Here is a 17,636-nt window from a genome sequence, read left to right as displayed (position 1 = left end):
GAGGTCTTGACCTTACTAGCACAAATGATACAGCTACTGCAGTCTCTGTGATTTATCAATGTCATTAAATCAAATTGAGATCCAGTTCATTGGAGTGTGAATAGACGGTCAGGTAAAGGGCATTCCTTCCTGAAAACAGGGCACTTACCCTACAGAGTGACATGGAATTGGCCCACAGCTCACCCAAAGTTAGTTCTACTTGGTCAAATGGCAGCTCCAGTCCATGGTGTACAATTCACTTGTTTTCACATGAGGCTTCTTCCATAGGTCCTTCAGTTCCAATGGGATCAACCACTACAGCCCTTGTAGCATCCTACTGAGGTAATGATGAGAATGAAGACATGTTAGTTGAATCCAGAGGTTCTTGCACAAGGCTCCCCCTGTGAATCCTTCAGCAGCAGGTGACACTGGCAATGAACACCTCCCAGGGGATAGGAGCACACACATTACTAAACTCATGGGCATCGTACTCAATGAGAACACCATTTTCATATAAACCTCTTAGAACTTCAAGCAATTTGCTATGCGCTACTGGCATTTGCTCAACTTCTAGCAAAAGAATCTTATTGCAAAAAGACTATCGAATAGTAATGTTCTATATAAACAAACAGGGAAGGGCAGGTTCCTGGGTTCTCTAGCAGGAGGCCCAAAGACATTGGATGTAGGCTCTCAGTCGGAGGGCCTATCTTCAAGTGACATATCTCCCAGGGATATCCAACACACTGGCAGATCATCTCAGACAAATTTCCAGCCGCATGAGCAATCAGAGCAGAGAGTAGCAGATGACCTGTTTTCTCTGTGGAGGTACCTGTGCACAGACCTGTTCACATCAGAGATCAATCAGAAATCAAGTTTGTTCCATTCTTTCAAGCGAGTCTAGATTCATGCCACTTTTCTGTTCAGATGGGATGCTGATTATTGTATGCTTTTCCCACCGCTGCCATTGGTTCTCAAGACAATGCAGAAGGTAAATTAGCACAGTTCCCCTACCTGATTCAACTCTTGGTACATCTTCCAATTCAGTTGGGGACATCATAATCTCTTCTCTCTCAAAAGGGGGACTGGCTGCATCAACACATTTCACAGAAATTAAAAGAAGGTTACGCCAAACATGGTACTCAGAAGACTAAAACCCCTGCTAACGCTGAACAATTTTCGCACAGTGCTACAGGCAATGATATGCGCGAGCTCAGACTACTGTAACTCTCTGCTAGTAGGGCTACCTCAAGTTACCATTAGACCACTCCAAATATTGCAAAATTCTGCAGCTAGAATTTTTGACAGGCAAAAAGAAAAGAGACCACATCACAGGAACACTTGCTGAACTACACTGGCTTCCAATCGAACAAAGAATACAATACAAGGCACTGTGTATAATTCACAAACTAATCCATGATGAAAAGGCTGACTGGCTTAACACAGCACTGCACATACATGTTCCACACCGAAACCTAAGATCTGCTAATAAGGCCCTACTAACTTAAATCAGCATGCCTCATTCAAGTAAGGGAGAGAGTACTATCAATGTCTGGACCTGTTCTATGGAACTCCATGCCACTCGAAATAAGGCTGCAGACAAATTTGAAACTATTTAAAACTAAGCTGAACACATGGCTTTTTAAACAAGCTTTCTTGAAAGACAAAGAGGAGAAAAACAGTCGATAGATAAGGACGCACCAAGCAATCCGCTTTTTTTTTCATATCTCCAAATACACATTAACGTAGATTTATTTATTTATTTATTTATTTAAGATTTTTATATACCGACGTTCATCAGGGATATCACATCGGTTTACAGTGTAACTGAAATTGGCGCCTGGGAAGGCGTTTTACATCGAACAGATATAACGAAGTAACATGAAAAAATTGAGGATGCGATTAACATCAAAACAGAAATAACGAGTTAACATGAGAACAAAAGAGGGGGGGGGAATAAGGGCGGGAGATAATCAAACAAAACGTTATGAACAAAATTTACAGAAATTTATAAATATATATAATATATATAATATATATATAATATATATAATATATTATATATAATATAATATATATAATATAATAAATATATATAGAGAAATTTATAAATATTTATAAATTTATAAATATATATAGAGAAATTTACAAATATATATAGAGAAATTTACAAATATATATAGATTTGAAAGCTTTACAGTTTCCTAACCGACATTTAACCTTTATTGAACACATAAGGCCGGATTTTAAAAGGGTTATGCACGTAACCCTTTTTAAACCCCCCTGCGTGCGCCGAACCTATTTTGGCATAGGCTCGGCGGCATGCGCAAGCCCCTGGGACGCACGTTAGTCCCGGGGCTTCGCTAGGGGGGGGCATGGTGCCGGCCCCGGGGTGTTCCAGGGGCACGGCTGAGGCCTCCGGAACAGCCCCCGGGTCAGGAGATGGCGCGTGCGCGAGTTACACTTGCCAGAGGCAGGCGTAACTTTTAGAATAAAGGTAGGGGGGTTTAGATAGGGCCGGGGTGGGTGGAAGGAAAGTTCCCTCCAAGGCCGCTCTGAAATTGGAGCGGCCTTGGAGGGAACTTTCCTTCCACCCACCCGCACCTTCCCCTCCCTAATCCACCCCCCGGCCCTATCTAAACTCCCCCCTACCTTTATTCTAAAAGTTACGCCTGCCAATTTCGGAGCAGCCTTGGAGGGAACGGGCAGTGTGCGCACGGCTCGGCGCGCATTTGTGCACCTTGCGCGCGCCGACCCCAGATTTTATAAGAGACGTGCGGCTACGCGTGTATCTTATAAAATCCAGCATACCTTTGTTCATGCCTGGTGCGCGAACAAAAGTACATGCGCCCGCTGTTTCTTAAAATGTACCCTATAGTCTCTATTATTAAAATATGTTACAGTTCTATGTTGGCACATGTTTAATTTGTAATCTGTACCAATTATATTATTTTCTTGTTGTGCCTTTCTGTAAACCGTTGTGATGGTGAATTAATTTAACGACGGTATAGAAGAGTTTTTAAATAAATAACATAAATCATCTCAATCTTCCTCATCTCAATCTGACACCATGGAGACTGAGCATTGTTGCTCTCGCTGTGGGCACTACCCAAGGAAGTTGATATCATGATTGCTGTTAGGAAGCTACAAGCCAAAAAGTATTATGCTCTAGCTCAATCCACTTGCCACCTAAGGATCTTCTTTGTTTCATGTTATCCTTGTCTTCGTTTGGTCTTTGCACATTCTTGGTAAGAGTGCACTTAAGTGCTATTGTGGCTTATTACACCTACACAGATGGGAAGCCAATCTCCATTCAACCATCAGCCTCAAAATTCATGAGAGGGTTATTGCATACAAAACTCCCATTCTCAAAGCCTGTAATGTCATCCTCACACAGCTGATAAAATCCCTGTTTGAACCATTGGACACTATTCCACTAAAGTTTGTTACCTGGAATGTAGTACTTTCAAGGGCAATCACTTCAACTAGAAGGGTCAGTGAGGGATAAGCCTTGGTTTCTTACCCTAGCTGCAGGTTTTTTTCACATTAGTGCTGCATACTCACCCAGAGTTTCTATTGAAAGTTGCCACAACAACCAAACCATTGTTTTGCTGATATTTTTTCCAAAACCACATACGCTCAAGGATGAAAAAGCCCTTCATGCGCTAATCTGTAAGAGAACTCAACTGTGTAGGCAAACATTCTAGCAATTTGGGATCATAGGATACAACAGGATGGGACAGGCAGTGGCTGAGCACTGTCGAATTGCCTTCAGATCACACTGTCAAAGTCCATCAAGGGCTGTGGCGGCTTCCATTGGTCACCTCAAAGCTATCTCTAATGAAGGCATCTGCAATGTTGCCACTTGGTTGTTCCTGCATACTTTCACATCCTACTACTGTCTAGACAGTCATTCTAAACAGGACAGCAGTTTTGCATAATCTGTTTGCCTAGTAGTCTACTCTCCATGGGGGCACTTGGGTTGTCTTTTTAGGAAATGCTCTGCTATGCAAACCTCAGCTTGAGACTCCCCATGTGCCATGGCTATTTCAGCCCTGCTTGTTGAGAAAGTAAGCTTGCTTACCGTAAATGGGATTCTCACAGGACAAGCAGGATCGTAGCCCTCACATATGGGTGACATCACAGGATGGAGCCCAATCATGGAACACTTTTGTCAAAGTTTCTAGAACTTTGACTGGCACCTACTGGGCATGCCCAGCATGGCACTAAACCTGCAGCCAGCAGGGGTCCCCCTTCAGTCTTTTTTCCGCGCAGCAGTAGCCACATGGGTTAAGGAGCTCCACGGAGATTCCTGACAGGAATTTTCCTCACGGAATTACTAAAAACTTTCATACCCTACAGGGGTCCCCCTTTCCAATTTTTGTTTCTGCGGTTCTCCGGTAAGTCTCTTACCCGTTTTCGGTCAATTCCCGTCGAGTTTGGCCCTTGCAGCCTACTGGCCATCAACCACACCGCGGCTCAATTTTTCAAAGGCCATGGCGTCGGGATTCCGTCTGTGCCCTGACTGTATTCGCACCATATCCATAACAGACTCTCATAAAGTCTATGTTATGCGCCTCAGGTGCGAGCATGATGTCCTGACTTGCACCAAATGTGCCTTAATGACACCAAAAGGTCGCACAGCCAGAATGGAGAAAATGGAACTTCTCTTCCGTTCGCAAACTCAGACGCCGTCTATTGCATCGACGTCCTCTAAACCAGCACCGTCCAGCGTCGACGACTTTCTGGCCATTGACTACCTCTACTCCCCTTCAGGACCGAGGGGATCGTAGAGAGAAACATCGGCATCGACACCGGAAGCCTCGGACCATCGATGAAGGAAAGTCATCGACTTCGCCATCGTCCGAGCCGCCATCGAAGAAACCCCGTCCAGAAAAGGCATCGACCCTTTCTGGCATCGGGTCATCGAGGCAACCCTCACCCGGACGGGTATCAGGAGCCATGACTCCACCTTTAATGGTGGTCCCTCCCGATGAAAGAGTAAGTGGAGAAGGCACCAGAGCCATCGGTGATCCAGGAGCCATCGGTGGAAAGGTGGCTATAAGCGCTTCCATCTTCGAAAGCAGCGGTGCAAATGCTGCCGGAATGGGATTGGTAGTTGGTTCCGCAGGCTGGGCCCGGTTTCGGCACCGGGGGATTCCAAGTTCCCCCGGCGCCGAAACCGGGCCCAGCTGCGGAACCAACTACCAATCCCATTCCGGCAGCATTGGCAACCGCTGCTTTCGAAGATGGAAAGCGCTTATAGCCACCTTTCCACCGATGGCTCCTGGATCACCGATGGCTCTGGTGCCTTCTCCACTTACTCTTTCATCGGGAGGAGAAACACACCGTTCCGTCTTCCTCCATCGGGAGTCCTGCCGATGCCTCAGCCATCGATGCCGATGCGGCCATTGAATCCACTGATCCATCCATCGATGCCCGCGATGCCTTCAGAGCCTAGACCGGGACCTTCAGGAATACTATCATCCCGTCCTTCTCAGGTTCCTAGAGGGACAGGCGCTGATCCCTATGACACCTGGACTGACGATTCATCTCCAGACACAGATGATTTATCATCGCCACCTTCTCCTACTGAAAGCAGGAAGCATTCTCCTCTAAAGGTCTTGTCCTTCATAAATTTTGTGAAGGAGATGTCTGAGTTGGTTCCCTTCCAATTACAGACTGAACAAGATGATAGGCACCAAACAATGGAACTGTTACAATTCCTGGATGCTCCCAAGGTAATAACATCCATTCCCATTCATCAGGTTCTTTTGGATCTTCTCAAAAAGAACTGGGAACCACCTGGTCAGTATAGCTCCAGGTCAACCGAAAGGCCAGATACTACTTCCTTGGTCCATTCAGCCCCAGGGGTTTCCAGAAAGCTCAGCTGGATCACCCAATCGGTGGTTGTTGAATCTGCCCAAAAGAGGGCACGACGCTCAAAACCCAACTCTTCCTTCCCCCCAGGTAAGGAGCAGAAATTCCTGAATGCCATTGGCCGGCGTGTCTTCCAGGGATCAATGCTCATCTCTCGGATCACCTCTTACCAGCTGTATGTGACCCAGTATATACAGTCTTATTCAAGCAGATACCGGACTTTGCAGAGTCCCTGCCTCAGCAATTTCAGGAAGCAAGCGTACAAACCCTGGTTCAGAAGGGGTTTGAAGCAGGGAAGCATGAAATAAGGTCCTCTTACGATACCCTGGAAACGGTGTCGAAGATATTTGCAGCTGCTATTTCTGCAAGAAGATGGGCCTGGCTTAAATCTTCGGACTTGCACCCTGAAGTACAAGACAGATTGCCTCCTATGCAAGGCAGATCAGCCAATCTGTTTGGCGAACAGATCCAGCGGCGGAACTCAAGGAGCATCATGAGACCCTTCGCCAACTCTCTCTGATGCCTTCTGAGTATTCTTCCAAACAGCCATTCAGGAAGGACACTAAAAAATCATTCTTCCGTCCAAAGAAGTCCTATCCACCACCGTGTAGAAGTCATTTCCACGAGACATTTCCAGAAGGCCCAGTCTTGTTAACCTCAGAAACAAAAACCACAAGCAGCTCCTCAGCCGGGCCCTGCTTCCGGTTTTTGACTCCTGCATAGAGAGCAGCAGAATGTTAGTAGTCACGAAACCCGCCTACCACCCCGCGGTGTTGGGTTCGTTACATTTTATTATTTGGCACTTCCTATAGATATAAACAAGACTGAAGGGGGACCCCTGCTGGCTGCAGATTTAGTGCCATGCTGGGCATGCCCAGTAGGTGCCAGTCAAAGTTCTAGAAACTTTGACAAAAGTGTTCCGTGATTGGGCTCCATCCTGTGATGTCACCCATATGTGAGGACTAACATCCTGCTGTCCTGTGACAACATCTGTTACAGGTAAGCAACATTTGCTTTCTCTGTAAACAGCAGGATGAATTAGCCATGCTTAATACACTCCTGCTCCCTGGAGAGTTGACTACCTACCTAAAGCTAAGATCTTAAACTGACTGAGGGGCTCATGAGAGGGCACTGGTGTAGAAACTCCTGTACTGCTCAGTAAAACAAAAGCTCTGCTGAGCTCAAGAGCAGGACCTGTTCACCGCTGTCAGATAATGTTATCCATGTGTCATGGCTAATCCAGCCCTACTTGTCCATGGAGAAAACAAACTATATTTTCCACACATAAAATGATTTTTCATGTACTAAGCCTTTGTTAACATTTTTGGATTTGCATGCATTTAACTCCTGATATTAGCATACTGTTAGCTTGCTGTAGTGGGAGTTTAAAAAAATTTGCTTGTTAAACTGTGCGCTAAATTTCATTGCACAGTTTTAATGCTTTAGAGAGTTATATGCAGTTTTGCAAAAATTAAATAAAAAGGCATGAAACACATACAAACATTTTAGAAATCAACATGCAAAGCAAACAGCATTGGAAATTTTAGGTACTGTATGGAGTACACCTTTCCAATTGTGCTGTCTGTCCCAAATATACTTGACTTCTATCACTGTTTTTCCTAACATCTGCTATGAAAGTCTGATCCAGGGATTGCTCAGTCCTCCCTCCATAACCTGCCTTCCTACTCTCCATCCCCCCTTTTTAAAATTGAGAAATTACTACTTACCTGATAACTTCCTTTTCCTTAATCTAGACAGATGGATTCATGATCAATGGTTTATGCACCTCTACCAGCAGACAGAGATAGAGCAAACTGATGTCACAGTATATATAGTCCTGCAGTGACATCAGCCTGCCAGTATTCTCTTCAAAGTCCAACTGTGGACAGACTAGCAAAAACTTGATTAATAACAGAGAAGAGACTGCTATGGGGGGATATGATAAAGGTGTTTAAAATCATGAGAGGTCTAGAACGGGTAGATGTGAATTGGTTTTTTACTCTTTCGGATAATAGAAAGACTAGGGGGCACTCCATGAAGTTAGCATGTGGCACATTTAAAACTAATCAGAGAAAGTTCTTTTTCAGTCAATGCACAATTAAACTCGAATTTGTTGCCAGAAGATGTGGTTAGTGCAGTTTAGAAAAGGATTGGATAAGTTATTGGAGGAGAAGTCCATTACCTGCTATTAATTAAGTTGACTTAGAAAATAGCCACTGCTATTACTAGCAACGGTAACATGGAATAGACTTAGTTTTTGGGTACTTGCCAGGTTCTTATGGCCTGGATTAGCCACTGTTGGAAACAGGATGCTGGGCTTGATAGACCCTTGGTCTGACCCAGTATGGCATGTTCTTATGTTCTTAACCATTTCAGTACTCAAACAGGAAACAATGAACCTAGGCAAAGAATGTATGATCACTAATCAAGAGACAGGATGAACACTTACCAGTAACCCCTGCAACACGTAGCCATACAAGAGGACCATAACACAATCATTCAACAGCCAAGGGTGGACAGCTGTATCCATCTGTCTAGATTAAGGAAAAATAAATTATCAGGTAAGTAGCATTTTCTCATTTCCTAGCACCTAGACAGATGGATTCAGGACAAATGGGATGTACCCAAGCTACTCTCGAATAAGGTGAGAGGCTGCCCGCAGTCCAATCAAAACCACACATGCAAATGTTGCATCCTCCCAGGCCTGCAAATCCAGGCGATACTTGGAAAAGGTATGTAAGGAGCACCACGTTGCAGCTCAGCAAATGTTGATGGGAGACAATCTAACCTCCTCCCATGACTCTGCCTGAGCCCTAGTGGAATTAGCCCTAACCTGGGTAGGCAACTGCTTTTCAGTGGCCACATACGTGGCCGTGACTACCTCCTTAATCTAGTGAGCTATTGTAGCTCACAAAGCCGGCTCCCCATTTCCCTCCACCATGAAGGACAAACAGGTGAACCGTCTTTTGGAAAGGTTAGAAACATCCACATGCCTTTTGACATGTCTCCTGCCATCCAAGGGATACAACAGGCTATATCCCTCCACATCTCTTTCCCTAACCAGAGATGGCAGGGAAATGGACTGATTACAGTGAAAATCTGAGACCAGTTTAAGCAAAAAGTAGGAAACAGTATGCAGTTGTAATGCCCCTGGAGTCACCTAAAGGAACGGCTTCCAGCAAGACAAGGCCTGCAGCTCAGAAATTCGATGCACAGACCATATCGCCACCAAAAACACAGTTTTCAAGGTCAGTAATCTCCATGAAAGGCTATAACAATGGATGAAAAGTAGGGCCCACTAAGAAATCCAACACCAGCTTAAGGGTACTGGTAACCGCAAGGGAGGACGAAGATATTTCACTCCCCTCAAGAAACGAGCCACATCTGGATGAGCGGATAAGGATTCCCCATTCACTTGGCCCCTGAAACAGGCAAGAGCTGCTACTTGTACCTTCAAGGAATTAAGGGCCAATCCTTTATTCAACCCAGCCTGCAAAAATTCCAAAATGAGCAGAATCTTAACTGAACGAGGAAGCACTCCTTGATCTTCTCACCAAGCCTCAAACACTCTCGAAACCCACACATAGGCTAAGGAAGTGGAGAACTTTTGTGCTCGTAGCAAGGTGGCAGTCACCACAGTAGAATATCCATGCTTCAGCAAGCGAGCTCTCTCAAGGGCCATACTGCAAGACAAAACAGAGTCAGATTTTCATGGACAGGACCCTGCTGCAACAAATTCTTGTGCGCCGGAAGTCAAAGGGAGGAGTTTACCAGGAGCTTTCTCAGATCTGCATACCATGGTCTCCTGGGCCAATCCGGTGACACCAAAAGCACCATCCCCTGAGACCCTCGACCCTTCGAAGTATTCTGCCCAGCATGGACCATGGGGGAAAGGCATACAGCAGCTTGTCCTCCAGCCAGACCTGCACAAGAGCATCGATACCTAAGGACTTCGGATCTCTCCTGCGATTGAAGAATTGAACCTTCACATTGTGAAAAGTCACCAGTAGGTCTAGAAATGGAAGGCCCCAGTGATCCACTATCAGCTGAAACGCTTTGTCCAATAATACCCATTCTCTCCCTGTTGAGAAAGTCTGCTCTTACATGGTCTTTTCCTGCAACGGGCAAGGCTGAGATCTCCCAAAGATGCACCTCAGTCCAACTTATGGATTGGGCGATCTCCTGAAACACTTGCTGGCTCTTTGTTCCTCCCTGCCAATTGATGTAAGTCACCATTGTTATGTTGTCTGATAATACCCAGACCGCTCGACCCTGCAGCTTGCTGTTGAACTGCAAGCAAGCCAAGCGGACCGTCTGGGCATCCAGCCGATTGATGTTCCAAAGAGACTCTTCTGTATTCCAGCGCCCTTGTGCTGTTAATTCCTGACAGCGAGCTCCCCATCCCTGCAGGCTCACATCAATCGTGAGTTCCTACCAGTCTGGCAATGTCAGGGAAACACCCTCTCTCAGATGATCTGCTTGCAACCACCATTGGAGGTGAGAGCAGACTTCCATCGGCAGGTGGAGCCAAACTGAATAGTCCTGAGACTGAGGGTTCCAACAAGACAGCAGCGAGCACCGAAGAGGATGCATATGCGCTCTCATCCATGACACCACTTCCAGGGTAGCCACCAAACTGAGTACTGCAGATAGGACCACACTGTCAGGCGTATAGGGTTCATCAAGAGATGCAGCTGTGGCATCAACTTCTGAATATGAGCTTCTGGCAGGAAAACTTTGCCCTGCTTCGTGTTGAACTGAGATGGCTGAAGACTGCTCTTGGCTAGGTTCACCACCCAACTGAACTCCTGAAACAGGGAGATCACCTTGAGGGTCACCAGGTGGCTCTGTTCCAGAGACTTGGCGTGAATCAGCCAGTTATCCAAATAAGGGTGTACCAGGATCCCATCCTCTCAGCTTTGCTGCCACCATAACCTTGGAAGCTCTGGGAGCGGTGGCCAGACCAAAAGGCAACACCCAAAACTAATAATGGTACCCCAACACTGCAAAACGCAGAAAATGTTGGTGCTCCAATTGGATGGGAATATGGAGGTATGTCTTGGATAGATCCAAGGTGGTCAGAAAATCCCCCGACTGCATGGCCATGATCACTGAGCGCAGTGTTTCCATGCGAAAATAAGTCACCCGCAAATGAGGGTTGACCCCCTTTGTGATCCAGGCTGGGATGAAAGGAGCCCTCCTTCTTGGGCACAACTAAATAAATGAAATATCGCCCCATATATTCTTGAGACATGGATATTGGAACCACAGCACTCAGACTGAGGAGTCTTGACAGTGTACACTGCACTGCCTGTTTCTTCTGCAGGGAGACACCATGAACACTTCCCAAGGGACACTGCAAAACTCCAGCGCCTATCCCTCTTGTATCACCTCTAGGACCCACTGATCCAATGTGATTTCGCCCCACCTGATAAAAGAGATGTCCCCCCACCCCCTCCCATCTCCTGTTCCCGAAGGTGGGTTGGCAAACCTTCATTGGGAGGCTTGGAAGGTTCCATTACTCGAGCCTGCACCCCACCTGGTTTGTCTAGGACAAAAGGACTGAGACCTACCAAAAGACAAAGTCCTCTGAAAGGTTGCCCCCCTGTAGGAACGAAACCTCTTGGAACCCCTCAGATGACCCCACATACTAAAGGGACACTGTGTCTGCTTCCTGTCTTCTGGCAACCGAACTGGGGATTCGCTTCACATACTGGCCAGTTTCTCCAACTCAATACCAAACAAGAGCGAGCCTTTAAAAGGCAGTTTTGTAAGATTAGTTTTGGAGGTAGCATCGGCTGACCAATTTTTCAGCCATAACTGATGCCAGGCCGCTATTACTGAAGCCACTCCTCTGACTGAGATGTGGACCAAATCACAGCCCGCATCTGCTAAAAACTGGTGACTGGTTCCATAACTGCCCTGAAATTCACTTCAGAGTCATCAATCTCCTGAGAGAGAAGCAAATAAGAGCAAGCCACCAGAGAATAAGAAGAAGCTATTTGCAAGGACATTGCCACTGCTTCAAATGCTTGCATAAGGATGGCCTCAATTCTCCTAGAGATGGCACAAACAAGCGCATCCACCTTCAGAAAACACAGACACTCTCTCACCACTGGATCCAGGAGGTATAGGCCATGCAAGGTCAGACCACCTTTGAAATTTACCTCCGGGGAGTCCCATTCAAGATCAATCAATTCTTGAATGTCCTCCATAACGGAAAAAAGCAAGAGGCTTTACGCAAACAAACCAAAATGGGATTTTTTTTTTTTTGGCTCAGACATGGAATCTGCCCCAGGTACTCCCAGCCTCTTAAATGTCTGGGAAATCAAGACTGGCAATTCATCTTTGTGAAAGAACCGCAAAATCATCCTATACGGTTCCAATTCCCTTAACTGCCATCCCTGCTATCAAACCAGTCCAACTTCAGGCATCCCTCCTGACATGTCCGTAACCAGGCCATCATTAGGCTGGGAAGAACCAGGCTTAGTAAAATCAGAGGAAGATAATTCTCTCTGAGCCTCTAAGCAGCACTGGCTCAAGTTAGAGGGCACTCCAGGCTGAGATGCCCTAATATAACAAGCACAACAGAGGGAAAGGTGCTTAGGTTTCTTACCCACTGGCGCCATTCGTCTGTCAGTATGCTCAACAGGTGACTGAAGATGTGCATCCAGCTGAATTCATGCTGAAAAATGTAGGCGCACAAAATTTATTTGTACAAAATGTAGGCAACCCAATGCTAGGCACCGAAAAGCTAAACAGTCACCGCGCCAAACCTGGTGCAGAAGTACTATGTCCAGAATGCACGCACATGCAAGTCAGACGCACAGCCAAACGCACTTGCACGCACTAACAATCCTGTAGAGGGAAAACGTTCAGGAAAAAACACGCAAAAATGCCACTCCGGCCTATCACGTGGTACACGGAAAGGAGCCTAACAGCGGGGCTAGCCCACCCAGACTGCTCAAACCCGCCAGGCTGCCCAGGTCCCTTAACCCTCACGGGAGCGGAGAACGGAGGAAGTCTACAACCCTTCTACTATGCCTCTTTTTTTTTTTTTTTTTAAACTTAGCTGAGCTCAGCCTTCCCGACTAAGTACAGACAATCTCCGGCTGCAGGGGGAGAAGGCATATACCGTCACTGCCACACTCTGCTTTCTTGCATCCTTTGCCTTTCATCGTTTTAAATCAGCTAAGTCATGCTGGCTAGAATCAGCTACCCGGACCACAGAAAATCACCAAGAATTCTCAACTGGGGAGGGACCAGTAGGTATCACTGGAGGAGAGCACGCCACTCAAGCAATCACCAGTAGGGTAATGCATGTCCACCATCTGCTGGAGACGAATACTGGCAGGCCGTCACTTCAGGAGTATATTTACTGTGTCATCAGTTTGCTGTGTGTCCATCTGCTGGTAGAGGTGTATAACCCACTGGTCCTGAATCCATCTGTCTAGGAGCTAGGAAATCTGTAATTCTCCAGCATTTTAGTGTCCCTTTTAATCAAGCTCAGAAGAGCAATGCCTAAACTAGTATGTAGTTACTTGTCTAAGCTAGCATTTTCCCTCCTCCTCATCTTAATCATCATCCACACAACCCAGTGCTTTTGAAACATGTGTGATAGTTGCTTAGCAAAGAGGAAACCAAGACATTATCTGTCATTTCTCAGATCCCAGATAATTAAAACTGCAGCTTTTCTTATGAGTTTACTTTAGAAAGAGTCCCAGCACAGGCCAATGGCACATACTACACCCTACCATGTAGAACACTTGAGGTTTGCTACCTAGGCTGGGGGAGATGCAGAGGCAGTGTTCACAGTGCCTGAGAGGAAGATGGCCATTGTACAAATAGTTGTACACTTAGAGGCCAGACTTGCAGACCACGTTAGCCAGCTGCAGCTTTCTGGCCCTGGCTGAGGATTGACCCTCTGACAGCTGGGCTGAAATGAGCAGGTGGTTTTAAAATATAGATAAAAGGCTTAGATTGTTACAAAAAGCAAGTTTTCTTACCACAAACAGTGTTTCCATAGATAGCAGGATGAATTAGCCATGGTGTCTGGGACGGTCTCCAGCAGCCTCGAGACGGAGCTTTTCCTAGCCGTTACAGAGCTTTGCTCTGTGCGTCTGCGTGCATCTTCCCGTGCAATCTAGTGCCCTCGATCCCCCCCAGTCTGTAACAGAGAAAAATTCATATGTAATGGACCCCGGCCCGGGTTGTCCAGGGAGATGGGCAGGTCCGCATGGCTAATTCATCCTGTCTATGGAAACACCATTTACAGTAAGAAAACTTGCTTTTCTGTCGATAGCAGGACTGAATTAGCAATGCTGGTCTGGGAGTCCCCAGCCCCCGGCTTGCGCGTTGCGCACTGATAGGTATTAGATCCCAGTACACCGCCTCTACTATGCGAACCCAACCAGTCTTACCGTGGACAGCGCGTGGAAAAGTCCTCACCGCGTGAAGCGGTCCAAAGCTGCTGCACCCAGCACTGCGTCTGACGATGTCTGCTAGTCCAAGCAGTAATGGGATGTGAAGATATGCAGTGACAACCATATTGCGGCTTTGCAAATGTCTAGTAACGGTACACTACGAAGGTGAGCAATCGAGGTAGCTACCGCTCAGACTTGATGAGCCTTCACCTTGCTGGGAAGCAACATTGAACGCTTGGAATAGCAGAACTGGTTGCACTGCAAGATCCAATTCGAAATGTTTTTCACCACTGGAAGTCCAGGTGAATTTGGATTGAAGGAGATGAACAGTTGCAACACTCTGTTCAGCATACGTTCTTCACCTGTAGTACACTAATGACCTCTTGCAGTCTACAGTGTGCAACAGGCGCTCTCTTCTGTTCCTGTGTGGTTTAGGGAAGAACGTTGGTAGAACTATAGTCCAGTTAAGGTGGAACGCAGAGACTACCTTGGGCAAGGAGGAGGAGTGGGTTCAAAAGGTCACCTTTTCATGGTGGAACTGCAGATAAGGTGGGTAATGTACTAATGCTTGTAGTTCGCTAACTCTTCTAGCGGAAGTCAAAAGCTACAAGAAACACCACCTTCCAGGTTAAATATTTAATGTCACAACTGTCGCAGTGCTTTGAATGGTAGTAACCATGAGCTGCTCCAGTACCAGATTCAGATCCCATGGCACGGAGGTTTTGGTCACTGGGGACCTGAAGTCAGGAGGCCCTTCATGAAACGAGAGACCAGCAGGTGATTGATACTGGAAGGCCGTCGTGCAGCCGGTGATAGGCTGCTATCACACTGACATGGACTTGTACTGAGGCAGTTGCCAAATCCAATTGGTAAAGTATGTGAAGGTATCCAGCAGGGTTTCAGGTGAACAGTCTACCTGATGAAGCCGGCACCAGGAGGAGTAGTGTTTCCACTTGAGTTGATAATTCCTCCTTGCGTGAGAAGGTCGGACGTTTTGGACAGCGCTCGGAATCCTCTTGTTCAGTCACTAATGTCCTTTTAAGCTCCAGGCTGTAAGATGGAGAGAGATTGCATGGGGTGCAGAAGAGAGCCCCCCTCCTGCAATGGAGATCTGTTCCCTGTCCTAGTGGAATGGGAGGAGCTATTGACAGATAGAGAGATAGGTATACCATGGTTGGTGAGACCAAGCTGGGGCTATCAGGATTAGGTCAGAGACATCCTCTATGCACTTTTGGATGGTGCATGACAGGAATGGGATTGGAAGGTAACATAAGAAGGCCCTTTGACCACAGAATTAGGAAGCATCATGTGCGGACCTCAGTGGACTTGGAAATACGGAGCAGAATCGGCATACTTTCCTGTTGTGCACTGTGGCAAATAGGTCCATGGGGTGCCCCACTGGCCAAAAATGCCATCCGCCACCTTTCGGTTCATCGACCACTCGTGTGGATGAAAGATCCTGCTTAGACGATCCGCTTTCACGTTCGTCACCTCAGGAAGGTAGGTGGCTTGCAATGTGATTGTCGGATTGCCCAATGCAGAATGCTTATTGCTTCCTTGCACAGCTTCCATGAACCGGACCCACCTTCCTTGTTTATGTAAAACATGGCAACACACCTGCATGTACTTGGCGACAACTGGTGTGACATGACACACTGGTTGAGAACCACTGGTCTAGGTAACAGTTGTCCTTCCCCGGAGGCATATTGGAGTGGAGCCTCATCTTTTTAGCCTGCTTCATAGCAGATTCCATGATTATGGAGGCATGCAGGAGTTGAGGAGAGGTATAGTAAGGGGACTTCCTCATTCTAAACTTTAAATCTGTTTTTTGTGGAAGTCGGTAAGGTAGAGAAAGGGGACTCCAAAGTCTTCGCCAAGATTGCATCTAAAACTTTGTGGGAAGAAAGGGCTGTAGGTTTGGCCAGCACCTCAAAGATTTTCAGTATCCCCACGACTTCAGCTCTCAGGTCCGGGACCTTTCTGATTTCAGTATTAAGCTTTGTTCCCCACCCTCTCTATGAACTTCAAATAGAATAGATCCTCTGGTGGGGAGGAGGGCTCAGGTGGATCCTCAGGGGGGGGGGTCCAATGGCAATCCGGTGGATGACCCTGGGGAAGTTGGGGATGAGTCCTGCAAACGCGAACTTAGTTGGGGAGAGAATTGTGGTGGAGGCGACTTTACTGTCCTCAGAGTCTTCCCCCCCTTGGAATTTGCGGTTTTGTCTTCTGAAGGACCCTCTTCAAGTGACAGGCTAGTCAGAAGTGGTGCCTGGTCACTCATCTCCAGCGATGCAAAGAGCCCCATGAGGATTGCTGAAATTTGAAAGATTGCTTGCTCAGCTAGGTCTTTTTTGTTGGGAGCTGAAGGAGACCACTGCTTTGGCTGCTTGTTCTCCTGCTTAGAGGTGGGTACCCTCTCTCCAGAGGTACTGGGAGTGGCGGCGAGTAATATATTGAAATCAAACCCCCGAGGCTGGTGGGTACACGGGGCTATCACCTGCAGAAGCCTGGTTTGTTTTGTGAGTGGCTCTTGCAACTGTGGAGACCTTTTTTTGTTTGGATATGGAGGAGATGTCAGAGTACACTCAGAGGAGGAGGAAGAGATCTCAGAATCCAGGTAATCCAATAATGATGCAGCATCCAAGAATCAATCTCATGCAGCTCCCCACGTGAGAGACCCTCTGAGGGTCTTGAGGTCTTTTAGATCCAGGTTGATGTTGATTATATGGGCCTCGAGTGTGTCAGTTGCTCGGTGGTATGCGTTTATGCAGGTTCTCCCCGAGAGTCCTTGGGAGTGAGCTGTCCCTTTTCACTATGTCAATCCCCTGATGCATGTGTCAAATGATTTGGTGGTTGGCACTCTTGGACTCTCGCATCAGCTTTGATGTCTTTGGCATCGCATCAAGCAGACAGCACTCATGCTCTTGTCCCGACACATTAACCGGGCTTGCACTTCATGGCGTCTGCTAGAGTGGGCCAGGCACAGTTGGTGCAGGCACCCTTGGCCTTTTCGTGCCCTTATCTTGGGGCTCCAGCGAGGAGGCGCTTTTCCTTTTATCGAGTCGCTTCATGTTCGGTTCCAGGGAGGAGTGAGACTCCAATGGCGGGACATAGGAGCCATCATTGCCCTCTCTCAGCCTCGCTATTTCCTGAGCTTGTTGTCACTGTGCCTGGTCCAGGCCCAGGCAGATAGAACAATAATTGAGGTCTGTGATTGACATCACCTTGCCGCACTGGCAGTATTTAAGTCCAGGCGACTTCAGCCCCATGGTAGCACTGAAAAGTGCTGTTTTTTGGGTTTTGTTTTGTTTTTGAGAGGTACAGAGAAACGAAGCTCCACATGGCAGCAGGGAAAGA

The sequence above is a fragment of the Rhinatrema bivittatum genome, chromosome 13 (genome assembly GCF_901001135.1).
Source record: "Rhinatrema bivittatum chromosome 13, aRhiBiv1.1, whole genome shotgun sequence".
NCBI classification, from domain to species: Eukaryota; Metazoa; Chordata; class Amphibia; order Gymnophiona; family Rhinatrematidae; genus Rhinatrema; species Rhinatrema bivittatum.
The sequence above is the reverse complement of the archived record's forward strand: the minus strand, read 5'-3'. Positions refer to the sequence as shown.